Source organism: Pinus tabuliformis, chromosome X, assembly GCF_031772625.1.
Source record: "Pinus tabuliformis cultivar Carrire ecotype Pingquan chromosome X, CPIR1, whole genome shotgun sequence".
NCBI classification, from domain to species: domain Eukaryota; kingdom Viridiplantae; phylum Streptophyta; class Pinopsida; order Pinales; family Pinaceae; genus Pinus; species Pinus tabuliformis.
The window spans coordinates 221,023,227-221,041,883 of record NC_142308.1 but is presented as its reverse complement, the minus strand read 5'-3'; the positions used below and the strand labels follow the sequence as shown (position 1 = coordinate 221,041,883).

The 18,657-nt window shown below is 36.3% G+C and overlaps 2 pseudogenes; one reads left to right on the top strand and one right to left on the bottom strand.

Annotated features, from left to right (window-relative positions):
* Positions 1 to 1,635: 1,635 nt before the first annotated feature.
* LOC149139144 (growth-regulating factor 5-like) lies at positions 1,636 to 6,038 on the bottom strand (annotated as a pseudogene).
* Positions 6,039 to 17,141: 11,103 nt separating this feature from the next.
* LOC149139143 (uncharacterized) lies at positions 17,142 to 18,207 on the top strand (annotated as a pseudogene).
* Positions 18,208 to 18,657: the final 450 nt, after the last annotated feature.

Here is an 18,657-nt window from a genome sequence, read left to right as displayed (position 1 = left end):
CACTCTGTTAACGAAACACACTTAGCTGATTGAATCGTTGACTGCATTCCCTGGCAACAATCCCAAAATGTTGAGCTGATTTAATTAATGTGAATATGAATGAATCACAACCATTAATTGTCAACCCAGGGTGGGTCTTTTTATTTCACAGGAGTATGCATTGTCTGTGCTGATACACTTCAACGAAGAGTAAAATTAAAAGGCAAAACAACAATTTAATTGCAGAAAATAACACTCATGAAAAAAAAAAAAAAAAAACTACAGAGACGAAACAACACTTAATGTTACCAGAGGAAAGGTGCACCACACACCACACCACTAACTAAGTCATCTGACTGAATATTATGTCTAAATCAATCCTACATGACAAAATGTCATAAATATGGATACATAAATACACACCCATTCTACAATTTACATGACAGCGGAAATAATTTCACACTTATAGAAAGGAACAAGAATTGATCTACCACTATGCTACTACTGCTACTGCAATCCATGCTAAAGAGGAGGGCCCTTCCTCCTTAACAGGGTGTAGGGATCAAATACAAACTAATAAAACTTTAACACCATAGTTGTGAAAGCATTAGCAACGCTACTCTTTCTATTAAGAAATGAGCATGAATTACAGGAGAAAAATAATGATACTTGTCCTTGTTTACATGGAATCAAGTTCCCTTTATAATATTGACATGTCCAAAATAAGAAACAAATCAATCATAAGAATATCATGATTCTCATGCTGATCAATATCGAGAGAAAATAAAAAATCCTTAAAACAAGTTCTAAATACAAGGCTTATTGTTGTTACATCATTTCTCAAAATCAGAATTGTCTTGATTCTGTAGCCATCCATAAATAATACAATCTTCACGACAACTATCCTATGGAATAGTACCCACAGTCTTAGATGGTTGTGGAGTGGTCAATGTGCCATGGCGTAACAATAATTTGTAGTGTAACAACAACACCTAAGGTGTAACAACAATGTTTGAGGTGTAACAACAACGCCTGAGGTGTAACAACAAGTTCTCAAAATCCGATGTTCATCCTTTGCCATGGTCTTGGAAGCATCATCTGAAAGAAACAAAGCCATAGATCCTTTTGTCCACAATTTCTTCGGTTAGCCATAAAAAAGGATATCACCTCATTCATATTTAACAAAAATGGAAAATAATATGTCATAACAAAAATGAGTACTTATAACTGGGAAAAAGGTAATTGTGATGTAAAGTCCACATGTTAAAAGGTGAAATGGTCAGCAATAGGGGGAAAATAGTATCCAAAATATGCACAAATCTTGCACCCAACATAGAGTACCAAACAAATAATATATCAGACAAACAAAAAAGTATACACATTTTCATCATCCATAATTCTTGACAAAACCACAAATAAAACCATAAAAAAAATTAACTGAGATGTTTTGTGGTCTCCATTGATTTTAGGAAGGGAGTATGGCAGGATGGGTGGTTTTGGGTGGTGGTATAATTTAGGACTACTTCCTGTGTTAGTGTTATCGGACAGAGAAACAAATTCTTTCTACAAAACACCTACTGGGGAGGAAGAAACTGTAATGTCATTATTATGACTTAAACTAATGGTGTTGTTTTGGTTATCTCTTGGACTGCATTCTCATCCATGGTTAGCAACACCATTCATAAAGTTATGGTGAAGTCTCGTAGAAGCATTCTTGCACTCGATAGTAGATTTAAGAACCTCTGTTAATGGTCCACCTACTGTACTCTGCCATGTAATGGGTATCCAATTGTTGTGGTGATGCCTCTCCTCCTCATTCATTATGTTTCCTACTCCAAAACCCATATGAGTATCATCACCATCATCATCATGGTCTCTACACAGAGATAATTTTAGAGGGGAAAGTGATAGCTTGCCATGAGGGGTGCTTGAATTTGTTGCAAAAAAATATGAGGATGCCATTGGAATTGAAATGAAGAGTTTGGTGGTTAATGAGCTTCTATTTGATCGATCTTCCTCAACATCTGACCATGGAAGTGTTGATGTGTTACAAGATCAAGGACAATCATCAAAAAATTATCTGAGGGGTTGACCTTGTCCTTCACTCTCACAACCCACATTTCCTAACTCTACAACACCGAAGCCTAAGTTTCTAAATGAATGTTGTTGCTGCATCTATTGACTTGCATCTAACATGAGACTGAAGTCTTGGCCCAAAAGTGTTCTTAATTGTGGGGAATTGTACTGCATAAATGAACCATTTTGTTCTGTCTTAACCTATGAGACTTTAGATGTCATACTTGAATGCCAACCATTGTTGTTCACTGATGAAAGTATGGAATCCTGACCAAGTCCTCTTGTGCTTCCAGAAACATCAAATAAAATATTTTCTCATCAATGTCTCCCCCTTGCATCCCATTCATATACTGACACAAAGTGTTTAAAATGGAGCATGGTCGGTTTTTGTACACAATCTCACTTTATGGATTGCAAAAGGAAGTCCCAAAATGTAGCTTTACAACAAATATGATATGGTTATGAATACATTTAGGGATAACAATCTGGTGTTATGCAATTTTCTTGAAGATCTAAGCACATTGGTTCTGGTATGATAAATAAGCTTAAGTTGATATAGCAAAATGACTTCTTGCCTTGCAAGTATGAGAGTGAAATATAAGAAAAAGGACAAAATTACTTTCCTTGCAACAACAAATCATCAACATTGCTTCACTGACTACAAAGTAGTCAAGGCTGGGATATATTAGGTCAGAAATTCTAGTGAAATTAGAATTGAACTCCCATAAAACCTATAAGATGACAAGAATGTCACTGGTATAGGGACTAAATAATGGGAATATTTAATTTAGATACATGATATAAATGCAAACCATGTTTGTAGATTTCAACCCAGGACAATAATCTAAAACATTCCACCAAATGATCTATAAAATGAAAACGATGTAATTCTAAGAAAAAGTTAACTTTGCAAAACCCCATCATGGATTTTCATAACATGATTTACTAAAGAGTGGATCTCTAGTTCATTACATGTATTCTTCATCAGACCCTGCTGAAGAAGCCTATCTAGAAGAAATTTGGAGGAAGTTAGAATTCATTCCAAGAGGAGAGTTTTGTTGCTAATAGTGATGATGGTGATTGTTAATGGTAACTGGGGGATGAAGATTTCTAGTGTGAATCTTCCTGTTACAAAGCAGTTTCCATAATGATAGAAGAAGGGGATGGACCATTGGAAGTATTGGTGTTTTTGGTGGTTGGGGTGGTGATGGTGGGTGTCGGTCCTCCCAGATATGCTTGAGAATTAGGATTCACGGTCAAGCCTTCCACACAATTTGTTGAACAACAATGGCCCTTGTGTATGTTTTGTTTGCAATAGTTTTGGTATAGAACCATGTCTTTGGAGCGATGCCATTTCTTGCCATCAATTTTTCAGCATCTTCCAAGCTTTGGGTCTATATTGCTAGCAAAACAAAACTGAAAGAGAATCCATGCCACTGCATTACATATGAAAAATATCTATATCATCTTTTCACATTTCAAAAATATGGTTCCTTAAAAAATGCATGGATTTTGTGGGATATATAAAATATTACGGCTAAGATGATAAGATCCAACTGAAAAAAAAAAAGTACAAGGAAACGATGCTCTTCTTTATGGGGAGAATAAGTTCTGGAGGCACAAGAACACTCACCATCATGTGTTTTAAAATCAAGGTCCTAGTGTTCCAGCTCCTGCCATTGTGACTATGTAAAAGGTAGTTGTGTTCCTACTATAATCCCATGCATTCCTCCCATGTGACTTGCACCATTTTCCCTTGACATGCCCAGAGGAAACCCTACAAATAAATATACAAAATGACATTCCCAAAGGAACCTTACATAAAAAAAACACAAAAAATGATGATTAATATCTTATCTACTAATTTTCATGATTATTTTGCAGTTCTATTATAGATATAGCGCAAGAAATCAGTAACAGAAAAATAAACAATATTAAAATTTAACAAGGCTTGTCGAACTAAGCAATGTGATAAAACAAAAACCCAAGAGAAATCCACACTCACATTGGCTTGGGTAATAGTTTAGGAAGTGCAGAGATAACCAATACTAGTAGGCTTATCATAATCTCTATATTTGATAAGGAAAAATCCATAGTGGCATTGGCAATGACCCAAATAAAAGAATAAAAAACACAAAATTAAAGAAATATTAATATTAATTTTCTCTTTTATCCTTGTTTTCGAATGATACTATTGACCAAACCGAAGCAGAAAAGAAAGAAGTATGAATTAATTATTGAAATTGTTAAAGAGAAGGAAGAATAAAATTTTTATAACTCCATACTAAACAAAATAAAGAGAAATAAATAAATAAACAAACATGAGGCGACATGCATGGGACTTACATGCATGGTTCCCAAATGTTCTCGCTCCACAACCATAGCAAGAGAAACCCCTACCATAGCAAAGAAACCCCTAATTTGAATCGTTGGAGAGCTAGGTTGTACAGAAAGCAGAGAAACCCCTAATTTGAATCACTGGAGAGCTAGGTTATAAAAAAAAAAATCATGTTCAACCTATGAATGAAAGAGCATGGGAACCTGTGAATGAAATGGCACATGCAATGGAAGGAGTCCCTTTGTTTTTCTAAAGGAAACTCATCGGTAAATTAAAGAAATATATTCGACCTCTAGAGCGAGTCCTAGAGCTTCATTATAACCATTGGTCATGGAAGGGAGACAGTATCAGGGCCAACCTGCAGGGGCCACCTTGAATATTGACAAGTTCAATTGAATAGAGGAGCAACACTCTGTACTGCAGCAAGGAACTATAGGTACTACTATTACAACTTAATTATAGGAACCAATCAACTTTGGGTAATCCATGATCATGAAGACATAAGGGAGACACTAGTGTGGAAGCTTTGAGGCGTCAAGAATAACAAATAGAATGGGAGATGAAGATGAATTGGGGATTGCTACATGAAGGAAGAATTTAACAGTGCTTGATCCACAAGCAAAGTGTGATTTGTTTACAGGAAATTGGGTTTATGATGAATCATATGTGTTATATTTTCCTGATCCATAAGGAAGGTGTGATTTGTTTACAGGAAACTAGGTTTATGATGAATCATATGTGCTATGTTTTCCTGGGGAGTTCCCTTTCTCCAATGTTGATTTCAATTGCTAAAGAAATGGAAAGAAAGATTGTAAATTTCCCAGATGACGGTGGCATCCCCCGGACTGCAACCTTGTACTCATATTTAATCTTGACCTTTACAAGAAACTAGGTTTATAATGAGTCATTCCCACTATATTTTCATGGGGAGTACCCCTTCTCCAACGCTGACTTCAATTTCCAAAGAAATCGCTAGAAAAATGGTAAATACTCCAAATGGCTATAGCAGCCTCGGGACTGTGATCTTCCCAGCTACTCATATTTAATCTTGATCTTTTTCTTTAGTTTAGAATTCATAACTTTGATGATCTTAATGCATGCCTCAAGTTCAATTAATCTAAATTCCTAGGAAGAAGTTGAGGGGAAAGAGGTTGTGTATGTGGGTGACTCATAGGAACCAGTGGGAATCTATGTCGTGCATTCTTAGGCAAGCGGAAACAGGGGCAGATAGGGCGGGAAAATTGGTTAGCCTAAATGAAGGGAAAATCCTGTGAGATGATAATGGTTGTTCGATTTAAATCCGGATGATGTGGGCAGGTAGGGCTTATCCACCTGTACAATATGAGGAATATCTACACTGTCAAAAAGGAGAACCTCATAATAAAACACCTATCAGTGTAATTATGATTCCAAGCAATAAGGAATAGCCACCCACGATGTAAAAAAACTCCAAATTGTCCCAATATCATTATAGAAATCCTTACATACCAACTTCTCTAGCTAGAAAGCTTGAACTGCCTTCCCTGTGTAACCATATGTATTCAGTAAGCTGAATATCCTCTTCAATATTCCAGGAACCCTTCCTAGCCTCCTCTTCCTCCTCATCTTCAATGTCAGAAGCTCCCCATGAGTTTATGCTCTCCATTTAAATTAACAGATGAAAATATATAGCTTCTTTACTTCTCAATGCTCCATATTAGGTTATAGAAATGAGTATGTTGCACACACCGAGTCTAGGTTCACCAAATAAATGACTATGTAAAGAGATAAGAAATAATGTCCCCACCAATTAAGCCAAGCTTGGGGAATGTCGAGGATAGAATCCTGTAATTCAACATTTATTGCCATTGTGGAGGGAATATCAATCAAGTGAATTGATAGGCTCATGATGTGGAAGCTTGAGAGATATGTCAGCAACATAAAGGAAAGGACATGGAAGACTTAACTTTGACCATAACTGGAAAAAGATAATATCATGGGGAAAAGACATGGTAGGCTCAGAATGGACCATACCTGAAAATATCCACCAAAAATACTATTAGAAAAGTATCTCCATACATTATCACTTCCTGCACCATTGGAACGACATTTGGAAACCTACCCAGGGATGGAATTTGATGGGTTTTTTGGCCGTTAAATACGTTTAAAAATGATACATTACCATTTTTCCCGACGTTTCTTCAAATAGACAAAACATTCTTTTCACATTTTAATTTTTTTCGAAAATGTTATTAATTCTATATATGAAAGGTGCGTTTCATCTGGGTTGGGGCCTATCAGTCAGTATGTATGATGATATATATTCATTGATTTTATAATAGCTAACCTTTCAGGTTCAAGCTTAGGTTCGGGCTCTGGCACACTCCACTGCTTTAACTTTGTAATGCTCCAACTCTACAGTGTAGTTGATAACAATGATGGATATGCATTGAAATGAAAACCATGGAGCACCTGCTAATAAGGGTTGGAATTTGAAAATTGTCATCATTCAAAAATGTGTATTGTTGATTCAACTACTAGTGGTCCAACTGAATCATTGAGACAGAACCCTAATCGACTTCTCAAACTAGGCGTTCTTGGATTCCAATATCTCATATTTCAAGGAGAGTGCAAGACACACTAATCATGAGGATCAATGTCCTGTAGATTTAAAGGAATTAGCGTAAAAATTCCAAGGTGAAGGCAAGAGCTTAGAACGTGGTGATATGAGTTCAGTAGTTGGTCCATTCTTATTACTAGGTGGGGGATGGTGAAAGAGACATAGGAGAATAAATCTTGGTTTTGGAAGGGTGATAGATAATAGTAGATTGCAAGGTATACTAGGGTTTAATGCTAGATAATAGAATGGATGAAATGACAGAGCATAATATTTTGAGTTTAAAGGGAGAGGACAATGTAAAGTGAGAGGCAAAAGGAGACATATACTAGAATTTCAATAATGGGTAAGTGGTTAAGTTATTCCATCTTTCTGTTTAAATGAAATATTTATATTGGAGTTGTTTTGAAACACTATTGCATTTGAGTAAGTTGCATGTTTACATCGGCCATTATCAACCCTAGCTTTATCAAACTTTGCGAGGATAAAAACCTTGAGGCTAAATCCATTGTTCTAATGAACTATGTTGATGGAATCATAGATTTAAATATTTTCAAAGTATTTTGTGCATGTGTGCTGATAAAAGAGATGTTTGAGACCAACGTTGGCCTCCTTTTTATTTATAAGAGGAAACACTTAACCATAAATTTAGTTTAGGTTTCCACAATTTAATGAGAAATTTAGTTTAGTTTTCCACCATGTATCTAATCTTTAAGCCACTTGATGAGTTTATGAAATTTTCTATTTTTAAACTAATTTTTTTGGGTTATATATATCTATATTGTTTAGATTACAAAGTTTATCATTATAAAACATATTAATTATGCATTGGGTTATGTAAAAATATTAAAGCACTGGTTTGGAGTGAAATTGTCAATGGATCGACTGAATTATCGGAGCCTTGTAAATTTTCTTACATGGGATAGATGGAAAGAATAATGACAATGCTTACATACATTGATTCATAAGATGGCCTATTTCACATGACCTCGAGAGGAATAAGTATGTGCTACTAGGAGGCCTATGGAAGACTAGACTAGAAAAGATGATTATTCCACTATGGGACTGGACAAAACCCCCTTTGGATAAAAAAAAATAGCAACTTATTTTATTATTGAGCCAAACACAATGAATAATATGTACATACAAAGTGTAAATATATATTAAAATTAATTATACGTGTGTAAAGAGTGTACAGATATATTAAAATTAATTATATGTATGTAAAGAGTGTAAATATATATTAAAAAATTGATTAACTATTAAGTTAAAAATAATAATGAAAATTTATATCACAATGAAATGTCATTACCATTTTTATAATTGAAGTTCATAACAGTGGAATGTTGGTATAATACTATTGGTACCACTCTTTCTATACTTTTTTAGAAAGAGAAATCATGTTATATACTCCTATTATATTGAGGCTTTTTGTTATGAAACTGAAGCCTTTCTAGAGCCAAAGTATGCCCTTGTTTGGTTCCTTTCTTCTCTTATTCTAGAGTTGTAAGCAACTTTTTAGGATAGAGCCAAAGTGCAATCATTCCTTCCATTGTTACTTCAATTCCTTTTTTCCGTGTTGGTTTTCTATTATTTTTTTAGGATAGAGCCAAAGTACAATCATTCCCTCCATTGTTGCTTCAATTCTTTTTTTCGTGTTGGTTTTCTATTATTTCTTTTTGCTCTCCTGAGAGACATTTAAATACAATAAACCAAGGAGAACACAATGGATTGCAAATAATAAAATTTATATTGTTTTCATTTTAGGAAGACAAATATAAGATTTTATATATTATAATAAATAAAAAATCATTATTCCATGTTTGTGTTGGTTATGTTTTTCCTTTCAAATTTGAAATTGCTTTGTTTAATTCTAATAAATCAATTGTTAAGATCCCCAATTCCCATGATCAACAATTTTTTTAATGTTCAATTACTTTTGATATCCAGGATCTAAGTGGTTTAAGGTGTTAATATATCCAAATTCTTAGTTAGAAATGGTGGACAACACTTCAATGATACATATCCAAGTATAATTAGATTTCCAAAAAAACTTGTGAGAATCTCAAACTAGAAGCACTTGTCAAATCTATTTCCCGGAAGTTTGTTATATTTCCCAATGAATCACGAAGCGAGATAATTTCTTAACCGTTTTTTAACACTAAGTATTTGAAGGAGTGTAATTTTTAATAGCACATTTCTTATATCAATATGTATTAAGTGTTTCATCTACACGATAGACATGGGAAAGTCTAAAACTGTGAGTTTCAATTATTAGGAAAAGTCTATGACAATTTTATATGGGAAAATAAAGTGTAACAACAAAGGAAAGAAAAATAAAGATACTTGATATATATAAAAAATTACCCTTGAGTTGTTTGGAAATTATTTGACTTGTTTGGAAATTATTTGAGGTGCCTATTATATAGTTTCTATTTTATGGTATTTTGAATTTCAGACTTGTAGCATTTTGAATTTTCAACTTGCTCTAATTTCCATTTGTGTGGCATTTTGAATTTGCAACTTATGGAGGTTGAAGGTGATTATTTAACAAGAGATGGCGAGGATGAATCCAAATTCCAATCTTGAACTTATTTGTTGTTCGAGTCCTATTAAAAAATAAAAGCCAAACTGGGTAATTATCGTTTCACAAATTGTGCATGAAATATTGTAGATTGTGTTGAAATGATAATTTCAACTGCAGCACTATTTTTTCTTTGCAATGCGATCTTATCGCATATCGCAAATCGCATACACACCATGTTACCCTTCGCTATGTCCTGTGATTTTTGCCGATTGCGATGTTGCGATGCGATCCGATCGCCATATCGTAGATCACACCCAAATGTTAGTGCTCCACTTTTTCTCTTCCGCCGACGCGATGTTGCGATGCGATCAAAATTGAAAATCACATGATGTACAAGCTTGCAGCAATTTATGTGACGTGAGGTGAAAGTCTTGTTGACCGTCGTTTTTGTCTGTAAAGAAATTAAATGAAATTAATATAAATGTACTGTAGTGGGTAGATATAGGTGAAGTTTTTAAGTTTATTATTTTTTTTTATTCATGGATGTAATTTTTGTTTTACGGGACAAGTGAAAAGAAAAGTTAAGTCATTTTTTTTAGTGGTTGTTGTCATTTTTGAACATGAAAGGGGCAAAAACGCTGCAACGCATATGTAAGAACTCCGGGGGAGTAAGAAGAATTTTTTTTTACACAGCCGTGTAAACTTATACAGCAGAGACATTTTTTTTAATGTAATGCATAGCAGTGAAAGTAAGAAGTAAAAAAAATTTACACACAACAGTGTAAATTTTGCTAAGGAGAGACAGAGTAAAAGTTATAAAAAAAAAAAAAACTGAAGTGTTCTCGGTGAAATCCCTCTGATAGAGGAAATATTTTCTTTGTAACAGCAATATTATTAATGAATAGAAATCTTTTTGTGTGTGTGTGAAAACTCTGTCTTCTCAGAACCAATTTTTGTTCCTCTGTGTTAAAACAGAGCATTGTTCTGTTCTGTTCAAGTTATTTTTGTTTTGGAATTAAACAGAAAATTCCCAATAGTGGTATCGGAGCTTGTCCAGGCTCTTTGAAGGTGTCAAAGAAGCTGAAGGAAGGATTTCTTGCTGCAGTAGCTTCTCCAGCAAAGTGGAGACTCAGTCAAAAATCCAAGGTATTTCTCAAGTCAGTTTTTGGTGTTACTGTTGAAGACAGTCAGTGATTTTAAATACACAGTCAAGTATTTTGAAGCATAGTTAAGAGTGCAAGAATGGCCGGAGCCAGCACTAGCATGGGCATCTTTAATACTCGGGTCCCACAATTTAATGGGAAAAACTATGAGTATTGGGCAATAACCATGAAAGCCTTGCTTGCTTCCCAAGACTTATGGGAATTTGTTGAAGATGGTTTTGAAGAACCAGCAGATGAAAATGAGTTTAATAGATTAACTTAGGCAGAGAAAGATCTGTTGAAGAGTAACAAGAAGAAGGACTTTAAAGCCCTCTTATTTTTGTATCAAGCAGTGCATGAGAGTGTGTTTCCAAGGATAGCAGCAGCTATGAGATCCAAAGAAGCATGGCAAACCCTTAAGATAGCCTATCAAGGCATGGAGAAAGTGAAGACAGCAAAACTACAGTTGTTGAGGAGAGATTTTGAGAATCTATGCATGAAGGAGTCAGATAATATTGACTCATTCTTCACACATGTGATTGGGATGGTCACACAGATAAGGTCTCATGGAGAGATTCTTGAAGAAAGAAGGATTGTGGCGAAACTATTGAGGATCCTACCCTCAAGGTTTGATGTGATTGTCACCACCATAGAAGAGACAAAGAATCTCACAAACTTCTCAGTTGATGAACTACATGCATCACTGATAACACATGAGCAAAGATTGAGTAGAAATGAAAACTCATCTCTAGAGCATGCCTTTAAGACCCATATGTGATTTGGAAGAGGAAGAGGTCAAGGTAGAGGAAACAAGAGAGGAAGAGGGAGAAGCCAAAACAGAGGTGGAAGAAACAGTCCAGCAAATGCTCAAGGAAGAGGCAGCAATCCAAACCAGAACCAAGGCCAACGCAGAAGCTAACAAAGTGGACAACATCATGCTCAAGGACAAAGGTATGATAAATCCAATGTCCAATGTCACTATTGTAAAAAATATGGGCATTATGAAAATGAATGTAGGAAGAAGTAGCATGATATGAATAATAGAACTAGTGCAAATTTCACTAGAGAAAATATCAGCCAAAATAATTTGTTTTTAGCTTGTAATATGGCTGAAGAAAAGAGTGAAGATGTATGGTTTCTAGACTCCGGTTGCAGTAACCATATGACAGGAAACATAGCCCTGTTTTCTATGTTAGATCAGAATGTGAAGTCACAAGTCACACTAGGGACTAATAATAAAGTTTCTGTTATGGGAAAAGGAGAAGTAAATGTCTTAACAAAGAAAGGTGAAAAGAAAACCATAGCAGATGTTTATTATGTTCCTGGAATGAAATGTAACCTCTTAAGTATTGGACAACTTGTTCAAAAGGGTTACAATGTTTTCTTTGTGGATGATGTATCCACCATCATGGATAGAGCACCCAATAAACGATGTATTGTTGAAGTGAAGATGACAAGGAACAAGATGTTCCCTCTCAGAATGAAGGCAGATTTGAAAAATAAAGAAGAAATAGCAGCGGTGACACAGGAGGCTTTCCAAAGCGAACCAAAGGATGAAAATTGGTTGTGGCACTTGAGGTTCGGACATCTCAACTTTTGAGGTCTTAACTTGTTGAATAGAAAAGGAATGGTAAGAGGATTACCATTGATAGAGAAACTAGATAGCCTTTGTGAAGTTTGCATCTTGGGGAAACAACACAGAGAAAGTTTTCCATCACGGAAAAGCATAAGGGCAAAAGCACCCTTAGAAATTGTTCACTCAGATTTATGTGGACCGATGCAAACTCCATCACTTGTAGGCATCCGTTATATACTAACATTCATTGATGATTTTACTAGAAAGACATGGGTTTATTTCCTGAAGAAAAAAAGTGAAGTGTTTGAAAGATTTTGCAATATCAAAGCACTTGTAGAAAACCAAAGCAGGCTGCATATCAAAGTTTTAAGAACTGATAGAGGAGGTGAGTATATCTCCAAAGAATTTCTATGTTTTTGTAGAGAAAATGGAATCCATAAGCAATTTACCACTAGGTACACTCCGCAACAAAATGGAGTTGTCGAAAGGAAGAACAGGACAATCATGGATATGGCGAGGAGCATGTTGAAGGCAAAGAATTTTCCAAATGATTATTGGGCTGAAGCTGTACACTATGCGGTGTATATTTTGAATAGGTGCCCTACAAAAGCAGTCATGAAGAGAGTGTCAGAAGAAGCATGGAGTGGGAGAAAGCAAGGAGTCACCCACATGAAAGTTTTTGGATGTGTGGCTTATGCACATATTCCAGATCAGCTAAGGAAGAAGTTGGACAACAAAGGGGAGAAATGTATTTTCATTGGATACAGTGAGGAATCCAAAGCTTACAGGTTGTATAACCCATCCACCAAGAATCTCATTGTGAGTAGAGATGTTCAATTCATTGAGGAAGAAGCTTGGGATGGAAGCATAGAGAAGACAGTGAATGTTAAAACCTCTTTGTCATATGATGAACATGATGAGGAGATGGCTGAAATACATCCCCAAATAGTAGCACCAACACAAGGGCAGCAAAGGACACCCTTGAGGAGAAATGAGAGTGCTTCTTCAAGCACATCACAAGGAGGAAATTCAAGTGTTTCTTCAAGCATTTGTACACCAAATAAAAGAGGTAAGAAGTTCAGAAATTTAAGTGATATTTATGAACAAGAGGCAGCAAATGAAGGTATGAACTCTTTATTTGCTTTATATTGTCATGTTGATGACCCTGTTCATTTCGAATAAGCAATTAAGGATAGGAAATGGATAGAATCTATGGATGAGGAGATCAATACCATAGAAAGAAACAAGACATGGGATTTAGTTGAACTACCAAAAGGAAAGGAAGTCATTGGAGTTAAATGGGTCTACAAGACCAAGACTAATGCTGAAGGCAAAATAGAAAGACACAAGACAAGACTAGTTGTCAAAGGATATAAGCAGCAGTATGGGAGAGACTATGAGGAAACTTTTGCATCGGTTGCTAGAATGGAAACAGTGAGAGCAGTGTTGTCTACAGCAACACAAAACAAGTGGAAAGTTTACCAAATTGACATGAAGTCAACATTCCTAAATGGAGTGTTAAAGGAAAAGGTTTACATTGAACAACCTCTAGGCTATGAAAAGAAAGGCCAAGAGCACAAAGTGTGCAGATTGAAGAAAGCTCTTTATGGGCTGAAGCAAGCACCACGAGCATGGTACAATAGGATAGATTCCTATCTACTGGAAAATGGATTTGAAAAGTGTGAGGGAGAACCCACCCTCTACATCAAATAAAATGATGGTAAAATTCTAATTGTTGTGTTATATGTTGATGATGTTATTTTCACAGGTAATGACGATTGCCTTATTGGAAATTTCAAAATAGTCATGAAAGAAGAATTTGAAATGACTGACATGGTTTTGCTGAGATACTTCTTAGGAACAGAGGCAGAACAAAATGGAAATGGGATTTTTATCTCACAGGCGAAATATATTAAGCAAGTGTTGGAAAGATTTCATATGCAGGAGAGCAAAGCAGCAATCACTCACACAGTGATGGGATTAAAACTCAGCAAAGAGGACAGCAGCAAGGATTTTGATCCTATTTTGTACAAGAGCATAGTTGATAGCCTCATGTATTTGATTAAAACTAGGCTAGATATAATGTATGTTGTTAGTTTAATTTCCAGATTCATGGAGAGGCCAAAAGAAGCACATTGGCAGGCAGTAAAAAGGATTCTGAGGTATGTTAAAGGTACTAAAAGGTTCGGCATTTTATATACTACTTCAAAATGTTCAAATTTAATTGGATACACTGATAGTGATTGGACTGGAAGTATAGATGATCGGAAAATCACATCAGTTATGTTTTTCACATGGGTTCAGGAGCCATTTCATGGGCTTCTTAAAAACAGCCTATTGTAGAGTTGTCTACAGCAGAGGCAGAATATGTGGTAGCTACAACAGCAGCATGTCAAGAAATTTGGATGAAAAGGATGTTAAGGAGTTTATGCCAAGAGCAAACAAATGCAATTGTGATCTTTTGTGACAATAGCTCAGCTATTGCATTATCCAAGAATGCTATGTTTCATAAGAGAACGAAACACATTGACACAAAGTTTCATTACATCAGGGAATTGGTAAACAATGGAGAAATTGTTTTAAAACATTGCAGAACTTAGGAGCAGGTTGCGGATATTCTGACTAAACCATTGGGGCAGAAAAGTTTTGAGTTTTTGAGGAAATGTCTGGGTATGACTGATAACCCAACAGTCGAAATTAAAGGGGAGTGTTGAAATGATAATTTCAACTGCAACACTATTTTTTCTTTGCGATGCGATCTTATCGCATATCGCAAATCGCATACACACCCTGTTACCCTTCGCTACGTCCTGTGATTTCTGCCGATTGCGATGTTGCGATGCGATCCGATCACCATATCGCGGATCGCACCCAAATTTTAGCGCTCCACTTTTTCTCTTCCACTGACGCGACGTTGCGATGCAATCCAAATCGCAAATCGCATGATGTACAAGCTTGCAGCAATTTACGTGACGTGAAGTGAAAGTCTTGTTGACCGCCATTTTTGTCCGTAAAGAAATTAAATGAAATTAATATAAATGTACTGTAGTGGGTAGATATAGGTGAAGTTTTTAAGTTTATTATTATTTTTATTCACGGATGTAATTTTTGTTTTTACGGGACAAGTGAAAAGAAAAGTTAAGTCATTTTTTGTTGTTGAACATGAAAGAGGGGCAAAAACGCTGCAGCGCGTATGTAAGAACTCCAGGAGAGTAAGAAGATTTTTTTTTTACATAGCAGTGTAAACTTATATAGCAGAGACATTTTTTTTAATGTAATGCACAGCAATGAAAGTAAGAAGTAAAAAAAAATTACACACAACAGTGTAAATTTTGCTAAGGAGAGATAGAGTAAAAGTTAAAAAAAAAAAAAAAAAAAAAAAAAAAAAAAAAAAAAAAAAACTGAAGTGTTCTCGGTGAAATCCCTTTGATAGAGGAAGAATTTTCTTTGTAACAACAATATTATTAATGAATAGAATTTTTTTTTTGTGTGTGAAAACTCTATCTTCTTAGAACCAATTTTTGTTCCTCTGTGTTAAAACAGAGCATTGTTCTATTATGTTCAAGCTATTTTTGTTTTGGAATTAAATAGAAAATTCCCAATAGATTGATGCACACTAATCATTGAATCATTACTGAGAAACTGCTAAATAGGATGTAATGTGGTTTCAGATGATAGACAAAGACTTCCTATTCTATCTTTGACACACAAATGAGTTGGTTGTTAAGAGGACACATAATTGGTTCTTCAAATCTTTGGTGACCAAAAAATTGCTTAACCATCACTGGGGGCTATGTCAACGACCTGCCACATGGAGATATTCTTTCAGGTTTTCCCCTATTCTCTAAAGAGACGATCATTGTGGACGGTCTGAAAATTTAAGTATATTTGCCAAGACAAAGTATTTGATCACTTAGAGGAATAGGCACCAATCCAATTCATGATGAGTCCACCAACTTCCCGAAATTATGCCTACATTTTGTGCGGGTGAAACTATGGACGGAAAAAGGCTCTTTTTCTAAAGGCACTCCAGCTACGTTTTCACCAAACATGCTGAGACTTTGCGGTTCATTGCTCACTCCGTAGACGAAGATGGTCCTCCAAGGTGGCAAAATAAGCTAATGGTCAATTGTTTTTAATGAATAATGCTACTTTGAAAATTACAACAACAATCGTTGAAGACAGAACTAATAACCGCACGTTCAAATACTCACCCTATTTTATTAGAGTGGTCAAGGAAATGCTTTGCTAGCTAAAGAGGTTTCTGTTTTTTGCAGAGTGTTGAGACTCTTTCGTCTACTAGAAAGTAACTTATGCAAGGTGCAGAATCTAACAAATATTAAATGCATACGAGAAGGCTCTTCTATTAAAACCGGTCGGAAGAATCGTGTTACCCATTATAGTGGGACATTAAGTTTACGCCAGATTCTTTGATTTTACTGGTTGTCCAAAACATTGGGTTGGCCAAAGTTTTACGTAATGAACGGTTCAATAATGTTGTGCAGTTTTCAACTCAATCGATTAACAATTGTTGAACACTACACGACGGCGAGCGCTATTTCCACCTCCATATAAACATAAATGCTATGTCTTTACCGCCCTCCTTACGTCATCGCATGCTCCATCTCGCGACTCGACCATGCATCCATCGCATGTTACATGTTACATCTCGCAACCCGACCATGCATCCATCTCCAACCTCCGGCGATTACATCTCACCATGCATGGGCATGTAACGGGACAAATCTCCGGCCGGGAAAGGACTCCAGCCTCCACTGGAAAATACTGACGCGACCTGCAGGCCTCCAATTTCAGACGAATTGGATGGGCGGGACGAATTGGATGGGCGTCGAACAGTGGATCGATTTGAAATTTGAATTTATTTGCATTCATTGTGAATATTTGCAATGCATCTGATTTTCTCGTTCTCAAACATAGAGGGCACCAGAAAAGGCAAAACGATTCACCTGTGGCTGCTCTATGCCTTGGTCCTCATACTGTCCACATATATTTTTCTTGATATTTATGTGAACCACATGCACAAATTTGGCTTTCTTGGCATTGAGTTTGGCGTTTTTGTGGCTTGCAAACGCCAAGGCTTCACTACACAAGTGTTTAAGCATAATGAATGGGAAGCCATGGCCAGAAACAGCAGCGAGTTGTGCAGGATGAGAGAAGGATTCTTGGACAAAGATGAAGATCAGGTTGAGAATCCATGGCGGCAGATGAAGTGGATAGGAGGCTGCTGCCTGCCCTGTAAAAGGTCATCTCATTGAGAAGCTCGACGATGGCAACAATTTGCGCAGAGGTTTCACCCTCCGATTTTCCAACGATGTGGAGGACGAAACGCACATCTTGCCGTGGCTTCTGCCTTCCAAGGCGATCGATCTCTATCACAGACAACGATGGGTTCTACTGGATCTGGGTGCTAATGCATTCCGCACTAGCCTAGCTTGGTTTCTTCGCATGTACCCCTTCGATTTCACCGAGATTCATGCCTTCGAAGTCGATTCCAAGCTCCTGCAAAAGCCGAGCCTACTTTCTTTTTACGAAGAGAGTAACGTGGCACAAACGAATCCCTCCTCCCTCATTGTAAAGGCCACTCCCCAACCTCTGCAGTGGATGGTGGATCGAATCCAGCTGCACTACAACTTTGTGTCAAACTGAGATGATAAAGCCAACAATGTCATAAATATAATGAGGTTTATGAAAGAGGAGTTTCAATTGAAAGCAACTGATACAGTGGTTGTAAAGATGGACATCGAGGGAAGTGAGTGGCCGATTCTAAGGCAATGGCTCAGCGATCCAGAGATGCCTCTCATTGTGGACGAGCTCTTTGTGGAGGTTCACTACAATCACCCATCCATGTGGAACTACCACTGGTTCAGATTTGGTAAGATCACCAGGAAAAATGTGAAAAATCTTCTTGCAGATCTCAGATGGCATGGCTTCTACGCCCACTTTTGGCCCTAATTCATTAACCTACCTCACGCCCTCCTTTCACGTTCACCGCTGGCGCTCTCTTTCCACTGACCATCTGCCATCTCTGATCATCAAAAGAAAGGAACAAGACAGAATCACATGGAATTACTGGCTTGTTTTATTCTTGGAGGGATCTTATTTCGCTTTCTCTTTCGCTTTTATTTATATTTTTGTAGGAAACAGGTTGACAATCATACTAGAAAAGTGTTGAGCGCTTTGAATTGATGGAGCGAGTCTGCTTTTTATGATACTTTGTAAAGTAGAAAGTATAGGTAAGTCTGATTTAAGAAAAGTTCAGAGTTGATAGTTGAACATCCTTCAAACGACACTGTAAATTTGGAGTTTACCAAAAAGTGCAGCGTTTGGCTTATGGAATCTCTGACCAATTTAAAAGAAATTGTACTTTGATTAGAGATAACAGTTGAACATATTTAAAATAGA